At 42.8% G+C, this 19211-nt stretch overlaps 1 long non-coding RNA gene across 1 annotated transcript; it reads left to right on the top strand.

The window, feature by feature from the left end:
• Positions 1 to 4195: 4195 nt before the first annotated feature.
• LOC142169140 (uncharacterized) lies at positions 4196 to 5771 on the top strand. The gene is made up of 3 exons (XR_012698881.1): positions 4196 to 4319; positions 4860 to 4912; positions 5543 to 5771. It is a non-coding gene; the product is annotated as an uncharacterized LOC142169140 (long non-coding RNA).
• The last annotated feature ends 13440 nt before the right edge of the window (positions 5772 to 19211 follow it).

Raw genomic sequence — 19211 nt, 5'->3', positions numbered from 1 at the left:
ACGGTGACAATTTGTAGTCGTCAGACCTCAGCTGACCTAGTTGAGCTAGAGATGATGGACTTTGATGCTATCATGGGCATGGACTGGTTGGCAGCTTGCTATGCCACAGTTGATTGCCGAGCAAAGGTAGCCAAATTTCATTTTCCGGGTGAGCCAGTCCTTGAATGGGTAGGTAATACACCAACACCTAGAGGTAGGTTTATTTCCTATCTGAAGGCGAGGAAAATGATCGCAAAAGGGTGCATTTATCATATTGTGCGAGTTAGAGATGCAGATGCTGAGATACCTACACTTCAGTCTATTCCCATAGTCAAAGAGTATGCAGATGTGTTTCCAGATGAGCTTCCAGGTATTCCTCCAGAGCGAGAGATTGATTTTAGCATCGATTTGCTTCCAGGAACTCAACCAATATCCGTCCCTCCGTATAGAATGGCACCTGCCGAATTGAAGGAGTTGAAGGAGCAGTTAAAAGATTTGCTGGAGAAAGGTTACATTAGGCCCAGTACCTCACCTTGGGGTGCACCGGTACTATTTGTGCGGAAGAAAGACGGCTCGCTGAGGATGTGTATCGATTATAGGTAGTTGAACAAGGTAACTATTAAGAATAAGTATCCACTTCCAAGGATCGATGACTTGTTTGATCAGTCGCAGGGAGCTAGATGCTTTTCCAAGATTGATTTGAGGTCGGGGTACCACCAGGTCAGAGTTCGGGAAAAAGATATTCCGAAGACAGCCTTCAGGACTCGATATGGCCACTTCGAGTTCCTTGTCATGTCCTTCGGGTTGACTAATGCACCCGCTGTATTTATGGACTTGATGAATAGCCTATTCCGGCCATTTTTAGATCTGTTCGTGATAGTATTTATTGATGATATTCTGGTTTATTCCAGTTCAGAGGATGAGCATGCAGACCACCTGCGAGCGGTACTCCAAACCCTCCGTGATCGTAAGTTGTATGCTAAGTTTTCTAAATGTGAGTTCTGGTTGAAGTCTGTAGCATTCTTGGGGCATATTGTATCAGATGAAGGGATAAAGGTGGACACTCAGAAGATTGAGGCCGTGAAATCTTGGCCTAGACCTACCACTCCGACAGAGGTTCGTAGCTTTCTAGGCTTAGCAGGATACTATCGGAGGTTCATAGAGGGTTTTTCTTCCCTTTCGGCACCATTGACGAAGTTGACACAGAAAGAAACTAAGTTTCAATGGACAGAGGCTTGTGAGCGGAGTTTCCAAGAGCTTAAGAACAAGTTGACCTCAGCTCCAGTTCTAACACTTCCAGAGGGTCTAGAGGGTTATGCCGTGTATTGTGATGCATCAGGTGTCGGGTTAGGATGTGTCCTGATGCAACATGGGAAGGTAATTGCATATGCTTCAAGGCAGTTGAGGAAGCACGAGAGGAATTATCCGACCCACGACCTCGAGTTAGCTGTGGTTGTCCATGCACTTAAGATATGGCGGCATTATTTATATGGTGTTCATGTTGATATATTTACTGATCATAAAAGCCTACAATATATTTTCAAGCAGAAAGAGTTGAATTTGCGACAGAGGCGATGGCTTGAGTTATTGAAAGATTACGATGTTAACATTCTCTACCATCCAGGGAAAGCTAATGTTGTAGCAGATGCCTTAAGTCGCCGATCTATGGGTAGCTTAGCACATGTAGAGCCCGAGAAAAGACAATTAGCTAGAGAGATTCATCAATTGGCTTCGTTGGGGGTTCGGTTAGTAGATTCTGAGGATGGTGGAGTTGTAATCCAAAACACTGCAAAATCATCCCTCATAGCTGAAGTCAAGGAAAGGCAGTACGAGGACCCAGAGTTGGTCGAGTTGAGAGAGCAAGTTCCGCAGCAGAAGAAGCCATTGTTAGAGCTCAAGGGAGATGGGGTTCTCAGATACAAGGGTCGTTTGTGTGTTCCAGATGTAGCAGGGCTACGAGACAGGATTATGTCAGAGGCACATTATTCATGGTATTCCATCCACCCTGGATCGACGAAGATGTATCATGACATTAAGGATATGTACTGGTGGAATGATATGAAGAAGAACATTGCTGAGTTTGTTGCCCAATGTACTAGTTGCCAGCAAGTGAAGGTAGAACACCAGAAGCCCGGAGGGCTAATGCAGACTATAGAGATCCCGACATGGAAATGGGAGGCGATAAACATGGACTTTATCATGGGTTTACCTCGTTCTAATCGTAAGTTCGATTCCATATGGGTGATAGTCGATAGGCTCACGAAATCAGCTCACTTCCTACCGGTCAGATCTACATATACAGCAGAAGATTATGCAAAGTTATATATTAAGGAGATAGTGCGGCTACACGGAGTACCAGTTTCTATTATATCTGACCGTGGGGTTCAGTTTACAGCACATTTTTGGAGGTCATTTCAGAGAGGTCTAGGGACTCAGGTGAATCTCAGCACAGCTTTTCATCCACAGACTGATGGACAAGCCGAGCGCACAATTCAGACGCTCGAGGATATGTTACGAGTATGTGTGTTGGATTTTAAAAGAAGTTGGGATGAACATCTACCTCTTATCGAGTTTGCATATAATAACAGTTACCACTCCAGTATCCAGATGGCTCCGTACGAGGCTTTGTATGGGCGTAAGTGCAGATCTCCTATAGGGTGGTTTGATGTTGGAGAATCTGGGTTACATGGGCCAGACCTGGTTCAGCAGGCCATAGAGAAAGTAAAGGTTATCCGGGAGCGACTGTTGACAGCTCAGAGTCGTCAGAAGTCATATTTTGACGTGCGGCGACGAGACTTAGAGTTCAGGATTAATGACTGGGTATTCTTAAAGGTATCACCTATGAAGGGCGTGATGAGGTTTGGCAAGAAAGGAAAGCTTAGCCCACGGTATATTGGGCCTTATAGGATCATTCGGAGAGTGGGCCAACTAGCTTATGAGTTAGAGTTGCCCTCAGAATTGGAGTCTGTCCATCCGGTTTTTCACGTATCTATGCTACGGAAGTGCATTGGCGATCCTACCCGAGTGGTGCCCACGGATGATGTACAGATTACAGAGGACTTGTCATATGAGGAAATTCCAGTTGCCATCCTAGACCGACAAATCCGCAATCTACGAAATAAGGAGGTAGCTTCCGTAAAGGTTTTATGGAGGAGCAAGAATGTAGAAGAGATGACGTGGGAATCGGAGGAAGAAATGAAGTCTAAATACCCCCACCTATTTCAAAATGAAGATATGGTTCGAGATGGGACGCTACAACATAGCTCTATGTAGGCTAGCAGGTCATCAGGTAAGCTTTTATTTTTCACTTTCAATATTTATGATTTACGGTCGGTGAGGCAAATTGCTGCTATTTATAAAGATTGGCCATGTGTGGCATGCATAGTATGTTTCTGGCTACGTGCAGGTTGGTTTTAACCTAGTGTACGAAGGATACTCTGGAAAAAGTTTCCAAAGTCTCCAAGAGTAAACATTCGAGGACGAATGTTCCCAAGGGGGAGTGATGTTACACCCTATATTTTCGTATGTAAAAATGCGTCGTAAGCAAACTAATGTAGGACGAAAAAATGAGATAATATTTAAAAGTATATAAAGTAAGTTAATCATGTTACCTCTGAGGTTACAAATATTGTAGATCATGAACAACAAGTACAAAGAGGGTTGGACAGTTCAGAAGCTAAAGCAATTAAATAAAACAATGTTTCATCGAAAGTCGACAAGTTGGGAATGTTATAACATGTACCTTTGGGGTGAGACTAGGGTGATTAACATGATAAAGAGATTATGTTATGATTTATATTAGTCGTATTACATCCGTGTGTTATGTTTTTAAGTCAAGCGAGTTGTGGAACAAAAGTCGATGAAAGTCATCACAAGTTACATTCATAAGTTTTACTGAAACTTTGGGTCAAATGTAACTGCAATTTTCTCCCAATATACTTAGAGTTATGGTGTGTTCCACCCATCAAATTAAAGATCTATGAGTCTATTTTCCAACACATTAAACCATTTGTCAATACGACATCGGAGTAGAGAGATATGTGCATTTTTGCGATACTGCGCAAGCTGCTAGGTGACAAGTAGGTGTGTCACCTACTTGCTTAAATGAAAGCCCAAAAATGGGCCATTTCGGGTCGTCCAAAGAGGCCTTTTAAGGGCCTATTTTCTTCATATATTAGACTTAAAATAGAGCATAATAACCATACATAAGCTCTGCAAAGAATCCTCCCAAAAATTTCCCACAAACCCTAATTGATTTTCTCTCCCTTTCAAGTTCCAATTGGAGGTAAAACTTAGAGTTTGAAGAACCAAGATAGGAGCTGAGTTATCCAACAAATAAGGTGAGTTTACTGCTCTCTTTCATCCATTTTTTCTTCTGTAAATTCATGGTAAGTCGCTCTATACTTGTAAGAACTCACGGGATGGTGATCGGAAGCCGTGAGTTCGAGTTATTCACTTGTAGCGGACTGTTTTGTGGACTGTTTTGTCTTGCTGTTGGGCTGCGTGTTTTATTACTATTTTGTGGAGTTTTGGAGGAGGAAGGGGGTTTATAAACACCATATAAATGTAGGGTGGTTGGCTGGTCGTTCGTCATAACATTTTCGGGTCGTTTGACACTATTACCGTGGTCGTTTTGTGTACGAAGAGATTGGGGTGTGTTGGGCTGTTTTGTAGTATTTGATGGTGTATATAGGGCTGGAAAATGATGTATATATGTTGTTATTGTTCTGTCCTTGTATTGTTGGTGTTATCTTGAAGTTGGAGGAAGGGCATATTATAGGGGAGATGCTGCCCGTTTTAATACAAAATAGGTTTGTCGTTCGTTGTGCGATAGTTGTACCTTTCGTAACTTAACGATAGTATTATTATCATTCTTGTAGATTAAGGTGCGAAGAGGTGAGTTCAACTTGGTGATTGAAAAGATTGTGATAAGGTATGTTAAGGCTAAGCCTTCCTTCATTTTGGCATGATCTCGTAGCTACATGTGTTAGTAATGAGACAAAAAGAGAAGTTCATATTCATGAATTTATTCACACTATTCTAGTCTCATAAGTTACAATATTATTCCTTATCGAGACTCTATATTCAATTTTAGTATTGTCTTCTTTCAGTCAAGAGAGCAGCAAGCCTATATATACAGTATTACAGTATTTTTATTACCATCGAGCTATAATCGATGGGCAGGCCCCTATTGGGCAACCACTGATCAGATGGAAAGTTATATACCGAGCCTACTGTGGCCGAGCGCCTATGAGCGAGCCCAGCATGGTCGAGATACATAGCCTAGTATGGCCGAGCGCCTATAAGCGAGCCTACTATGGCAGAGCAGTTATATATACCGAGCCTTATAAGGCCGTACAATAATTTTACTTACTATATTGAAGGAGTTGAGTCAGTATCAGCAGGTAAGTATATCTCCATATCATCTTTGACTCCCAGTTAATTTCAGTTATCATATTATCAGTTCAGTTTCAGATTTCAGTTATTTTATTGCCTTACATACTCGGTACATTATTTCGTACTGACGTCCCTTTTTTGGGGGCGCTGCATTTCATGCGTGCAGGTTCAGACAGACAGACGGGTAGACCTCCTCAGTAGGTGTTTTCCGAGTTCCGCCTGATCGGTAAGCTCCACGTCTTTCGGAGTTGCCAGGACTAGAGTTTTGTGTACATCTTATGTATATCTGTATATATGTTATGGGTAGGTCGGGGCCCTGTTCCGATCACAGTACATCTATCAGTAGAGGCTTGTAGGCATATCCTGTTGGTTAGTGCAGTATGTTGGGTTTGTATAAATTGGTGGTTTGTCAGATGTAGTAGCTATGACGGCCATGTCGGCCTAGCTTTATATTGATATTTAGTTAGTGTTAGTTTCCATTCAGTTTTATATTTTGCTTCGCAAATTGTCTTGCAAGGTGGCCCCATGGCCAAAGTATGACATTATGTGTTCAGAGTCCCTTAGTCGCAATTTGGTACGCCAGGTTAGGTGAGGCACGGGGTGCTTGTCTCGCTCCTAGGTTCGGGGCGTGACAATTGTAGCTATGACTAGATTGATCCAGAAGGGTGCTCCGTTCTGGTGGACTGAGGAGTGTGAGGAGAGATTTCAAAAGCTCAAGACTACTTTGACTACAACCTCAATGTTGGTGTTACCTACTGGTTCGGGGTCCTATATGGTGTATTATGATGCGTCATGCAATGGTCTCAACGTGGTGTTGATGTAGGACGTTAGGGTGATTACCTACGCGTCTAGACAACTGATGGTGCATGAGAAGAACTATATTGCTCATGCCTTAAAGATCTGGCGGCACTATTTGTATGGTGTTCATTGTGAGGTTTTCACTGATCACCAAAGTCTACAAAATCTGCTTAAACAGAATGATCTTAACTTGAGTCAACGGAGATGGTTGGAGTTGCTTAAGGATTATGACATCACCATTCTCTATCATCCCGGGAAGGCCAATGTGGTGGTCGATGCCTTGAGTCGCAAGGCGGAGAGTTTGGGCAATTTAGCATATCTACCAGTAGCAGAGAGGCCTTTAGCCTTGGATGTTCAGGCCTTGGCCAACCAGTTTGTCAGATTGGATGTTTCCGAATAGAGCAGGGTTTTGGCTTTTATGGTTTCTTAGTCTTCTCTTTATGATCGTATCATAGAGCGTCAGTATGATGACCCCCATCTGCTTGTCCTTAATGACACGGTTTAACACGCTAATGCCAAGGAGGTCAGTATTGGACATGATGATGTATTACGGATGTAGGGCAGGCTATGTGTGTCCAATGTATGTTGTTTGCGTGAGTTGATTATCAAGGAGGCTCACAGTTCGTGGTGTTCCATTCATCCAGGTGCCGCGAAGATGTATCATGACCTGAGATAACATTATTGGTGGAGGAGAATGAAGAAGGACATAGTGGAATATGTAGATCAATGCCTAAATTGTCAGCAGGTTAAGTATGAGCATCGGTGGCCAGGTGGATTGCTTCAGAAGCTAGAGATTCCGGAGTCAAAATGGGAGCAGATCACTATGGATTTCGTTGTTGGGCTCCCACGGACTCAGAGGAAGTTTGATGCAGTTTGGGTGATTTTGGATAGATTGACCAAGTCAGCTCATTTCATTCTTGTGGTTACTACTTACTCTTCGGAGCAACTGGCTCAGGTTTACATTTATGAGTTTGTCAGGCTTCATGGCATACCGGTATCTATCATCTCTGACCGGGGTATGTAGTTTACATCACGGTTCTGGAGAGCCATACAACATGAGTTGGGTACTCGGGTGTAGTTGAGTATAACATTTCACCCTCAAACGGACGGACATTCCGCACTATTTAGATATTAGAGGATATACTTCGTGCGTGTGTGATGGATTTTGGGGATTCTTGGGATTAGTTCTTGCCACTTGCGCAGTTTGCCTACAACAACAATTATCAGTCGAGCATTCATATGGACCCGTATGAGGCTTTATGTGGTAGGTCTCCAGTGGCTTGTTTCGAGCCAAGCGATGCTAGGATATTGGGTACATACTTGGTTCAGGATGCTTTGGAAAAGGTTAAATTGATTCAGGATGGACTTCGTACAGCCCAATCCAGGTAGAAGAGTTATGCGAATCGGAAGGTTCGCGACGTTGCATTCATGGATGGGGAGCAGGTCATGCTCCGAGTTTCGCCCATGAAGGGTGTTATGAGGTTCCGGAGGAAGGGAAGTTGAGCCCTAGGTATATCAGGCCTTTTGAGATTCTTAAGAGGGTTGGAGAGGTGGCTTATAGACTTGCAGTACCACCTAGTCTCTCTGCAGTCCATACAGTATTCCATATTTCCATGCTCCGAAAGTATCACAGCGATCCGTCTCATGTGTTAGACTTTAGCTCAGTCCAGTTGGACAAGGATTTATCTTATGTCAAGGAGCCGATGGACATTTTGGACAGGCAGGTTCGAAAGTTGAGGTCAAAGAACATTACCTAAGTGAAGGTTCAGTGGAGGGGTCATTCGGTCGATGAGGCGACTTGGGAGACCGAGCATGACATACGCAGCCGTTATCCTCATCTTTTTGCCACTCCAGGTATGTCTCTATAATCGTTCAAGGATGAACGTTTGTTTTAAGAGGGGGAGGATGTAACTATTCGGCCAGTCATTTTGAGAGAATTAGCCACGAACCCCTATTTATTGTTCCCTCTATTTCATTCTGTGGCTACGTGACTTATCGGAATGTTTGGTTTTTGGTTTCGGAGTGAAATGGGACAGATAGTCCATAAAATGGAAGTTTAAGTCATAGGAATTGACAGTTGTTTGAATTGTATGAAGACGACTCCATAATGGAGTTTCGACAGTTCCAGTAGCTCTGTAGGGTGATTGTTGTCTTAGGAGTGTGTTTGGATGTTGATTTGGAGGTCCGTAGGTCATTTCGGCGTTAATTGGCGAAAGTTGGAAAATTGGATGATTCTTGGAAAGTTTGACCAGGATTGGCCTTTTTGAGGTCAATCGGACTTGGCAAAAGTGGGAATAGGTCTGTAATGTCAATTGTGACTTGTGTGCAAAATTTGAGGTCAATCGGAATTGATTTGATAAGTTTCAGCGTCGAACGTAGAAGTTGCAAGTTCTAAAGTTCATTAGGCTTGAATTGATGTGAAATTCGTGTTTTAGCATTGTTTGATGTGATTTAAAGGCCCGACAAAGTTTGTATGATGTTTTGGGACTTCTTGGTATATTTGGTTGAGGTCCCGGCGGGCCTCGGGTGGATTCTGAATGATTAACGAAACAAAATTGGACTTAGAACAAATCTGGAAATTTTTGCCTTCTCGTGAAATCGCACCTGCGGAATTTTGCTCGTAGGTGCGAGCTCGCAGAAGCAAGCATGGAAGCGCAGAAGCAGAAAGGGTTGAGTGTGGCAATGGCTACAGGTGCACGTGAATGACCACAGAAGCGGAGTCGCATCTGCGACAGGTCAACCGCAGATGCGGAAATAGGAGAAGGGGAGCTGCTTCTCAGAAGAAAAAATTTCTCCGCATAAACGGGCTAGCAGGTGTGAGCCCTGGTCCGCAGAAGCGGAAATCCTGACCATAAGTTGAATCCGCACCTGCGATAGTTTTTCTGTAGGTGCGGTGTTGCAGGTGCGAGTGAGTCCTCACAAAAGCGAGTTCACTGGGCAGAAAAGGGCCAATGTCGAGGGTTTGATCTCACTTTGATTTTTTGGACTTAGAGAGCTCGGTTTGTGGCAATTTTTCGATATATTTGCAAGGAAATCATTGGAGTAAGATATTCTCACTCGGCTTTGGCTATATTACATGAATCTATCATTATTTTCATCATTTAATTAGTGTTCTTAGTTGGAAATTTGAAGAAAAATTGGGAAAACGCCTTAGACTAAAATTTGGGGATTATAAAGGCGATTTGAGGTTGGATTTAAGTAATTCTTGTATGAAGTGACTCGATATCGAATGGGTGTTCAGATTTTATAATTTTGGTCGGGTTCCGAGACATGGGCTGGGTCGACATTTTGGAGAGATTTTTCAATTCTTTGCTAAAGTCGTAGATTTATTATTTTAATTAGTTACTTATTGTTATATTTATAGTATGTAATTGTTTTGGCTAGATTCGAGCCGATCAGAGTTGGAAAGTCGAGGGAAAGGCATTTTATTGTTTTATTGAGCGAGATTTGAGGTAAGTGGTTGTCTAACCTTGTGTGGGGAAACTCCCCTTAGGTTTTGGTACTGTTATGGTATTTGCAATCTGTGAAGGTCGTGTATGCAAGGTGACGAGTGCGTACTAGGGTTAAATGTTAAAAATTCAGTTCTTGCTAAGTAGTTTCCTTTTCAATTCCTTAATTGAGTTGCTTTAGCATATGTAGTCATCATGTTTACCCTAATGTCGCATGTCTACGTGTCTTAAATCTTACTTGAAATTTGTGCAACATGCTTAGTTGAATTACCTACTTCCATGATTTTGTATTCTGTCTTTAACTGTAGGATTCCTTGCTGTAAATTCGTTGTTCCATTGGTTATGAGTTCTATATTTACTTTTGGACTACGAGGCGGTACCTCGGGAGTGCCCCTGTTGCATATTTACCTTTAGGACTACGAGACGGTACCTCGGGAGCGCCCTTATTGTGTATTTACTTTGGGACTATGAGGCAGTACCTTGGGAGTGCCCTTGTTATTTACCTCTATTTAATGTGTTGTTATCTTTCTATAATTTCTCCTTGTTCACTTCTTAATCATCTCATTAAACTATTATATCTTTTGCCTTATTTCCTATTATTTCCAGTAGGGCCCTGACCTGATCTCGTCACTACTCTACTGATGTTAGACTTGGCAGTTACTGTGTACCATTGTGGTGTACTCATACTACACTTCTACGCATCTTTTTGTGCAGATCAAAGTACTGCTTCCCAGATCAGGTACTAGTGTAATAGCCCGTACATGGAGACTTCAAGGTACATCTGCCAACGTCCGCAGACCACCTGAGTCCCCCTCTATCTTTATTATGTTGTTTTCTTTATTTTCAATACACGATGATGTATAGAGATACTTAGCATTTTCTCTTTAGAGCTTGTGACTTATTTCTACTAAATTTTGGGAGTTGTAACTATTTTGAATCGCAGTTCTTATTTATTTCAGAGGTTGAGGTTGAGTTTCAGCTTTATATTCCATTATTCCTCATAATTGTTAGGCTTACCTAGTCCTAGAGACTAGGTGCTGTCACAACATCCTACGGAGGGAAATTGGGATCGTGACACTCTAAAAGTCAATAAAGTCAACTCTCGGGTCCACGTGCCCGGATTCCGAAACTTTTCAAAGATAAACTTTACCCATAACACCACGAACTAAAATATATAATTTATTCCAAATTCCATATCCAATTTCGTGGTAAAAAACCAAAAATACCAAATTTATATGTTTTTCTCTTAAAATCCCACAATTTCCATGAATTTCCATAAATTTCTATGTAAAAATCTGTATATAATCCAAGTGTTTAACTTGTAGTAGGAAGAAATCACTTACCTCGAGTTGCTCGATGAAAACCCCCTCAAAATAGCTCCCCAAATCTGGCCATCCAACTGGAAAATGAGAGAAATGAGAGCTAAGTCTCGATTTAAAGAACCCTTCTAACCAACGGAAATCTCTTACCTGCGGCCAAAATGCCGCACATGCGAGGTTGCTTTTGCGACCACTCCTCCGCTTTTGCGGAAAATCACCCAAACACGATGCCTCGAACCTATGGAAACAATCCATGTGTCATGCCCCGACCTCGGGGAGCGCAAATGGCACTCAACAAAGTTACCCCGGTCGAGCAATCCTGCACAGTGCCATCTACCCAACTCACCAATGAATAAAGAGAAGAATACATTTCATTAATTAAACAATAAGAGGTCATGTGAACAACACCAGTTCATTTTCATTAGTTACGTCATTAACAGGTGTCCAAAATAGTACATTGTACAATCATAGTTAAAGTGGAACAGATGATACGATTACAACATTTTTAGTTTAACCTTCCCAAAAACAGATACAACCCACACTATGTCTACGGAGCCTCTAACAGAAACAAAAGAGTACTACGACAGTGCCAGCAACAAGGCCCCAGCTATACCTCAAAACACTATGTGCATGGAACAAGAGATACAGGACCTGAAAAGAAGTAGGGCTCACCAAGTCAGCTGAGGAGAGGGTGTGCTACTATCACTGATCAATACCACCTGCTATGGAACCACCTGCATCCATTAAAGAAGCAGCGCCCCCGGAAAAAGGGACATTAGTACATATGGAATAGTACTAGTATGTAAAACTAAACACCCTCTCAATAGAACGAGTAGTAGCAAACAGAGAAGGAAACATGAAATCAATAAGAGAATAAAATAGTATCAAGGTGTCAAGTTAGGGGAAAGGCAAATTTCAAGTAAGTTCCAATCTTTTTAAGTTGGGAGATCTTTAGCATCGATACACCACCGTGTTTTAGCACGGAGTCCGATCTCAGCCCAATCGTCTAAGCTGTCTCACCCCGAGACATCCACTTCAAATACCACCATGTGCACGACATGTCATCTGATCTCAGTCCGATCGGCTAAGCTGTCTCGCCACAATGCCTTGTGGGTCGACATCACATCATATCACGCTAGCAATAATCTCATCCCATATAAGGGGAAACAACTCAACACATAATTCTCATCCCATATAAGGAGAAACAATCTAATCACATTAACGCGAGGATTTTTCCCTCAATCACTCCTACACCGGCACGTGTAATTTCGGGGTTAGGCTATTTCGACCTATCCTTCCTCGGTGGCTAATCAATACTCCCAAAGCATTTACTATTAAAAGGATTTACCACTTATTTCGTAATCCTTTGCATATCATTCATTTCATTGGCACCAATGTCCATGACATAATATCGTTCTTGGCACGTTGGCCACACATCCTATTTCATGTTCTCTTCTTTCATTTCAAATACCATCAAGGATAATCAACAACAAGGCATTTCAAATTAAGAATTTAAACACATATTTGAGCAATTTAGGGTCTTAGGCACTTGTGATTTCTTACACAATTTGACATGATAACTTTCATTAGAATCACGTTTTTAAATCATAAAATAATAACAAACATCCCATACTTAAACCACATTCTCAAATAGTAACTCAACATACCAAGAATCTTTAGAACACATATTGTACACATATTTATTTTGACAGAAGGCTTATTTGGAATAATCAATTTATACTGAGCACCACGGAACTTACAAGGCCATTATGGGGTTCAATTCTAAAAGATGAGTAGCGAACATACCTCACTTTGAGCTTTCCTTAATTCACTACACAGTTCCGGAATCCTAACAACTTTGATTTATTTAGAGACACAGCAACATTGAACATGAATTAGGAAGGAATTCATGATTCTTGCTCATTTGAGCATTTTATCAAACACTAGGTGGCCATTATGATCTCAATGTCCTCCTATGGTGGGTTCCTCTAATTCACTACCCAAAATCTACCCAATTGAGCTCAACAATCTCCGCACAACCCTAGATAGTACAGGCATGCATAATGAACAACTCCCACACCCAATAATTGCTTGGCTTATTACCTATTTTCAGTAAAAACTCAAAATTGAAGGCTAGGGCTAGAACCTTGCCTTTTTGTTGAAGACCTTGGGAGTTACCCTAGAGAATTCTTCAAGGCTTGAGCAAATATTGATGAACAAGTGACTTAGAATTTCCTTTTCTCACTCTAGACCACCTTCCTCTCTCTAAAATATAAGTTTGAACCTTCTAAAATGATCCCTAAGACTGTTTTATAAGAATAGGGTCGGGTTCAAAAATTAGAAAAACTGAAGCCCCAATGCAGATCTGCGATCGCATAACGCTTCTTCGTTCTGCGGAATGAACCACATAATGGCCCTCTGGAACTAGGCACTCCTGCCTGACTCTACGACCGGTCTATGGTCTGCATACCTATTCTGCTGTCGCATAATGCGTCGCATAATGGTCCAAAAACTCTACCCAAATTTCTACTTCAGTATGCGGTAGATCTGCGGTCCGCATATTAGTTCTACAGCTGTAGAGTGGACCGTAGAAATGCCCTGCACTTCCAAAAATTTTCTTCAACTCCCCAATGCATAAGTCTACTTTGACACCACGAAACCCAGGGTTTTAGGTAAAAAAAAAAATCGGGGTCTTATAACCTCCCCCACTTAAGATCATTCGTCCTCGAATGACGGCCAAAATACGCCATTAGAAACCAATGTGACTCAGCTGCCATTACACACACCAAAAGTTCCAAACTTTTGACTAACTCCCCAAATTTCCAAAATGTTTGCCAGAGTTTCCCCTGTAACTGGGCCTATCCACCTGTCAGAGAATCCCAGAACAAACCCTAACAACATATACATGAACCAACGACGCAACACAACATTTGATCAATGTGAGCAGTATATGACCAAAAAGGAACACCCTTAACATCAACTGTACAAATGATACATAATTCATAGAAGGCAAACTCTTAGCATTTTCATAGAACACAACTTTATAAAAATTTGGTTATTCAAACAAATAAGGGTATTTATTCTTCATTTCTTCCTCGACCACCCAGGTGGCCTCTTTGACTTGTTGGTTTCGCCATAACACTTTCACGGAGGCAATATCTTTATTCCTCAACTTTCAAACTTGCCTATCAAGAATTGCAACTGGAATTTCTTCATAAGTCAGTTCTTAATTAACCTCAATTGTATCAACTGGAACAATGAGCGACGAATATCCAACCACCTTCTTCAACATGGATACGTGGAACACCGGGTGCTCTAAAGACATCTCTGGAGGTAGTTCAAGCCTGTATGCCACCCGACCCATCCTTTAAATGATTCTGTATGGTCCGACATGCCTCGGACTCAACTTCCCTTTCTTACCAAACCGCATTATGCCCTTCATGGGGGAAACCTTCAAAAATACCCAATCATCCTCTTTGAACTCCAAATCCCTACGACGCACATCCGAATAGTACTTTTGATGACTTTAAGCAGCTTCTAACCGACCTTTAATGATCTTAACCTTATCCATAGCCTGATGCACGAGGTCTGGACCTATCAATTTCGCTTCCCCAATCTCAAACCACCCAATGGGAGACCTACATCTCCTACTATATAAAGCCTCTAACGGTGCCATATAAATACTAGCATGATAACTGTTGTTGTGGGAAAATTCTACAAGTGGAAAATGATTATCCTAGCTACCCTTGAAGTCAAGAACACAAGCGCGAAACATATCCTTAAGTGTCTGAATAGTCCGCTCTGCCTGCCCGTCAGTCTGCGGGTGAAAGGTTGTACTAAGATTCACCTGAGTACCCAAACCTTGCTGAAACTTCTTCCAAAAGTTAGCTATGAATTGTGCCCCTCGATCTAAGATAATAGAAACTGGAGTGCCATACAACCTGACTATTTCCTTGATATATAACTGATCATACTGTTCTGCTATGTTGATAGCATTAACATGTAAGAAGTGAGCTGATTTCGTGATTCGATCCGCAATTACCCAAATCGAGTCATACTTACGGGGCGTACGAGGTAGTCCCACCACAAAGTCCATATTGATCATTGCCCACTTCCACATTGGAATTTCTATTTTCTGTGCCAACCCACCGGGCCTTTGGTGTTCGGCCTTCACTTGCTGACAATTTGGGCATCTCGCCACAAAGTCCGCCACACTACTCTTCATATCATTCCACCAGTAGACTTCCTTAAGATCATGATACATCTTTGTAGAGCTCGGGTGCACGAGATACCTAGAAGTGTGAGCCTCGGTCATGATTCTTTCCTGGAGACCATCCACATTTGGAACACATAGTTGCCCTTGGTACCTTAGTGTACCATCATACATGCCAAGAAAAAAGGCCATGGCCTTATGTTTATGAATCCCCTCCTTTAGTTGTACCAATAATGGGTCGTTGTACTGCTTTTCCTTGACTTTCACGACAAGTGATGATTCAGCCCTATTTTGTACAATCACTCCTCCTTCATTAGAATCTGCAAGACGAACTCCCAAACTAGCCAACCGATGAACCTCCTTGGCCAACGGCCTTTGATATGCTTCCAAGTGAGCCAACCTACCCATAGATTTGTGGCTAAGAGCATCCGCTACAATATTAGCCTTCCCTGGATATTATAGAATATCGATGTCGTAATCCTTGAGTAACTCAAGTCATCTTCTCTGCCTCAGATTCAATTCCTTTTGTTTGAAAATGTATTGGAGGCTTTTATGGTCCGTTAATATATCCACATGAACCCCATATAGATAATGACGCCAAATCTTCAAAGCAAATACCACCGCTGCAAGTTCTAAGTCATGTGTTGGATAGTTCTTTTCATGATTCTTGAGTTGCCTAGAAGCATAAGCTATCACCTTTCCATGTTGCACTAATACACACCCAAGTCTGATTCTTGAAGCATCACAATATACCACAAACCCATTTGTACCATCTGGTAGAGTCAACACTGGTGTCGTGGTCAATCTCGATTTCAACTCCGGGAAGCTCCTTTCACAAGCATCTGACCATTGGAACTTAACCGCCTTCTGCATCAATTTAGTCAACGAAGAGGCAAGGGTAGAGAACCCATCCACAAACATCATGTAATATCCACCTAAGCCTAAGAAACTATGAATCTCAGTTAGGGTAATAGGTCTAGCCCAATTCTTCACCGCTGAAATCCTCTGAAGATCAACCATAATTCCGTCTCTATAGATAACATGACCTAAGAACGTGATAGATTCAAGCCTAAATTGACATTTCAAAAACTTCGTATATAACTGGTGCTGATACAAGGTCAGCCAAACTGCCATGAGATGGTCAGCATGGTCCTATCGACTGCGTGAATATACAAAGATATCGTCAATAAACACTATCACAAACGAGTTGAGGAACGACTTGAAAACTAGGTTCATAAGACCTATGAAAGCTGTTGGAGCATTTGTTAGCCTAAAAGACATTACAAGAAATTCAAAGTGCCCATCTACCTTGGAATATCCTGCTCCCTAATATTCAATTGGTGATACCCGGATCTTAAATTGATCTTAGAGAAGTACTTAGCACCTTGCAATTGATCAAACAAGTCATCTATCCTTGGCAGTGGGTATTTATTCTTGATCGTGACCTTGTTGAGATGCCGATAGTCAATAAACATTCTCAATGACCCATCTTTCTTCCTTAGAAAAAGGACCAGTGTGCCCCAAGGCGACACACTCAGCGGGATGAAACTCTTCTCTAATAAATCTATCAATTGTTCCTTTAGCTCCTTTAATTCTGTCGGTGCCATTCTGTATGGTGGAATAGATATAGGTTGCGTGCCTGGCATCATATGAATCCCAAAATCAATCTCCCTGTCTGGTGGGATCCCAGGGAGCTCATCCAGAAAGACCCCCAGAAGATCATTCACAATAGGCACAGACTCAAGTGTAGGTGCCTCAACATCGGAGTCTGTAACCCAAACCAAATGGTAGATACACCCCTTGTTAATCATCTTCGTGGCCTTAAGGTAAGAAATAAACCAACCCTTTGGCACCACATCATCCCCTTCCATTCAATCACTGACTCATTTGGATATTCAAACCTAACGGTTCTGGTTCGACAATCAAGCTTAGCGAAACATGAATAAAGCCAATCCATCCCCATTATTACATCAAAATCAACCATCCCCAATTCAATGAAATCAGCCATGGTGTCCCGACCACGTACCGTGACAACACAATTTCTATAAACCCACGCGACCACAATAAACTCACCAATCGAAGTAGATACAGAGAACAGCTAATGGAGTTATTCCGGTTCTATCACAAACTCCATAGCAACATAGGGAGTGACATAGGACACAGTGGAACCAGGATCAATAAGAGCACACACATCATGAGATTGGACAGTCAATATACCCGTGACAACATCTGGAGAAGCCTCTGAACTCTGGCGACCCTTCAGAGCATAGAAATGGTTGGGTCCTCCCTAACTCTGTGTACCACCCCTAGAGGCACCACGCCCTGCGGGTGCTGGGGTGCCTCGAGCTAGAGGAGGTATTGCGGATATAGTAGCTGCAGAACTGGATGGCTGTGCTGCACCCCTGCCCATGCTCTGGTGAGACGAACGATAATCCCTCTTAATGTGACACCTCATACCACACTCGTAACATAAGGGATGGTCCATGAAGGAGGCCCCAAAGTGCATCTTCCCGCACCTAGGGCATTGGGGCCTCCGCTGCTGCTGAAATCTCCCACCAGACCGACCCTGCTAGTAGGATCCCCTTGTTGCCCTGGCTGGGCCTAAAATGGCTCCCCTACTAATGACTGGGCCTCGATGGCTGTGCACTGACTGAAAACTGAGCAAAAGACTAGGATGGCCCCTCCCATTAATGCTGACCTACCACCACCACCACCAGGAAGAGCCACCAAAGTTGACCGCGGACCGGGCCTTGCTGTTGCTCTCACGCTCAATTCTATTCTTCAATTTGCGGGTCTCTATGGCTTGAGCAAATGCCACCATCTTACCATAGTTCATATCAGAATTGAAGGCGCCTATAGAGGCCTCATTAATAATCAAGGGGCTAAGGCCCTGCACAAACCGGCACACTTTAGCCTCCATAGTGGGCAACATGTAAATGGCATATTTGGACAGGCGTGTGAATCGCATATGAAACTCCCACACACTCATGCTACCTTGCTTCAGGCCCTCAAACTCGGCGGTATGGGCTGCCTTAGTCTCGGCAGGAAAGAAATGATCAATGAAAGAATTGGCAAACTCACTCCACCTCACCGGAGGGCTCCCCTCCTCACGGGAGTCCTCCCACATCTCAAACCAACAATAGGCCAACCCTTTCAGGCAGTAGGGGGACAACTCCACTCCCTCTGTCTCAATAGCACTCATAACTCGGAGGGTCCTGTGCATCTCATCAATAAAGTCCTAGGGGTCCTCAACAGGATCAGTAACTGTGAAAACTGCTGGATCCAACTGGAGAAACATGTTCACCCTGGAACTAGTACAATCCCCTGGATGACTAGAAAAAGTGGGTGCAACATTTGATCTCTGGGCCTGGGAACCCACTATCTGAGCCAACATCTGTATGGCTCCCCTAAGATCCCCATAAGATACACCGGGACCAGAAGCTGGGGCTGGAGGTGGAACTGGAATATCAATTATAGGGACGTTGCATCCTCTGTAGGTGCAGGAACTGGTGCGGTATGAGTAGGTGTAGTAGAATCGGGCAGTGTAGTAGTCAGGGGAATATTCTCACCCCTCGGGTGCTCACTCGCATCATCAAGTAAAGGATCAACTACCATTCTTGGGGTGGCATTGGCTTGTTGGACAGTTCTGGCTTACTTCCTAGGCGCCAAATACTTAAAATTAGAGCAATGCACGAGTTAAAGGAGGAACAATCTTACAATTAGCTCTATCGCATGATGTAGAACATCAAAGAAGGGAATTATTCATAAATGCCCAGGTAGCCTCCTAATTATAGATGTGATCGACAACACACCGATAAGAAGGACTCTACTCAATATGGCTCCGAGACATCGTACGACACTTTAAAACCTTAGGCTCTGATACCAAGTTTGTCACGCCCCGACCTCGGGGAGCGCGACCGGCACTCAACAGAGTTACCCTGGTCGAGCAAGCATGCACAGTGCTATCTACCCAACTCACCCATGAATAAAGAGAAGAATTCACTTCATTAATTAGACAGTAAGAGGCCATGTGAATAACACCGGTTCATTTCCACT

Source organism: Nicotiana tabacum, chromosome 14 (genome assembly GCF_000715075.1).
Source record: "Nicotiana tabacum cultivar K326 chromosome 14, ASM71507v2, whole genome shotgun sequence".
NCBI lineage: Eukaryota > Viridiplantae > Streptophyta > Magnoliopsida > Solanales > Solanaceae > Nicotiana > Nicotiana tabacum.
The sequence above is the reverse complement of the archived record's forward strand: the minus strand, read 5'-3'. Positions and strand labels throughout refer to the sequence as shown.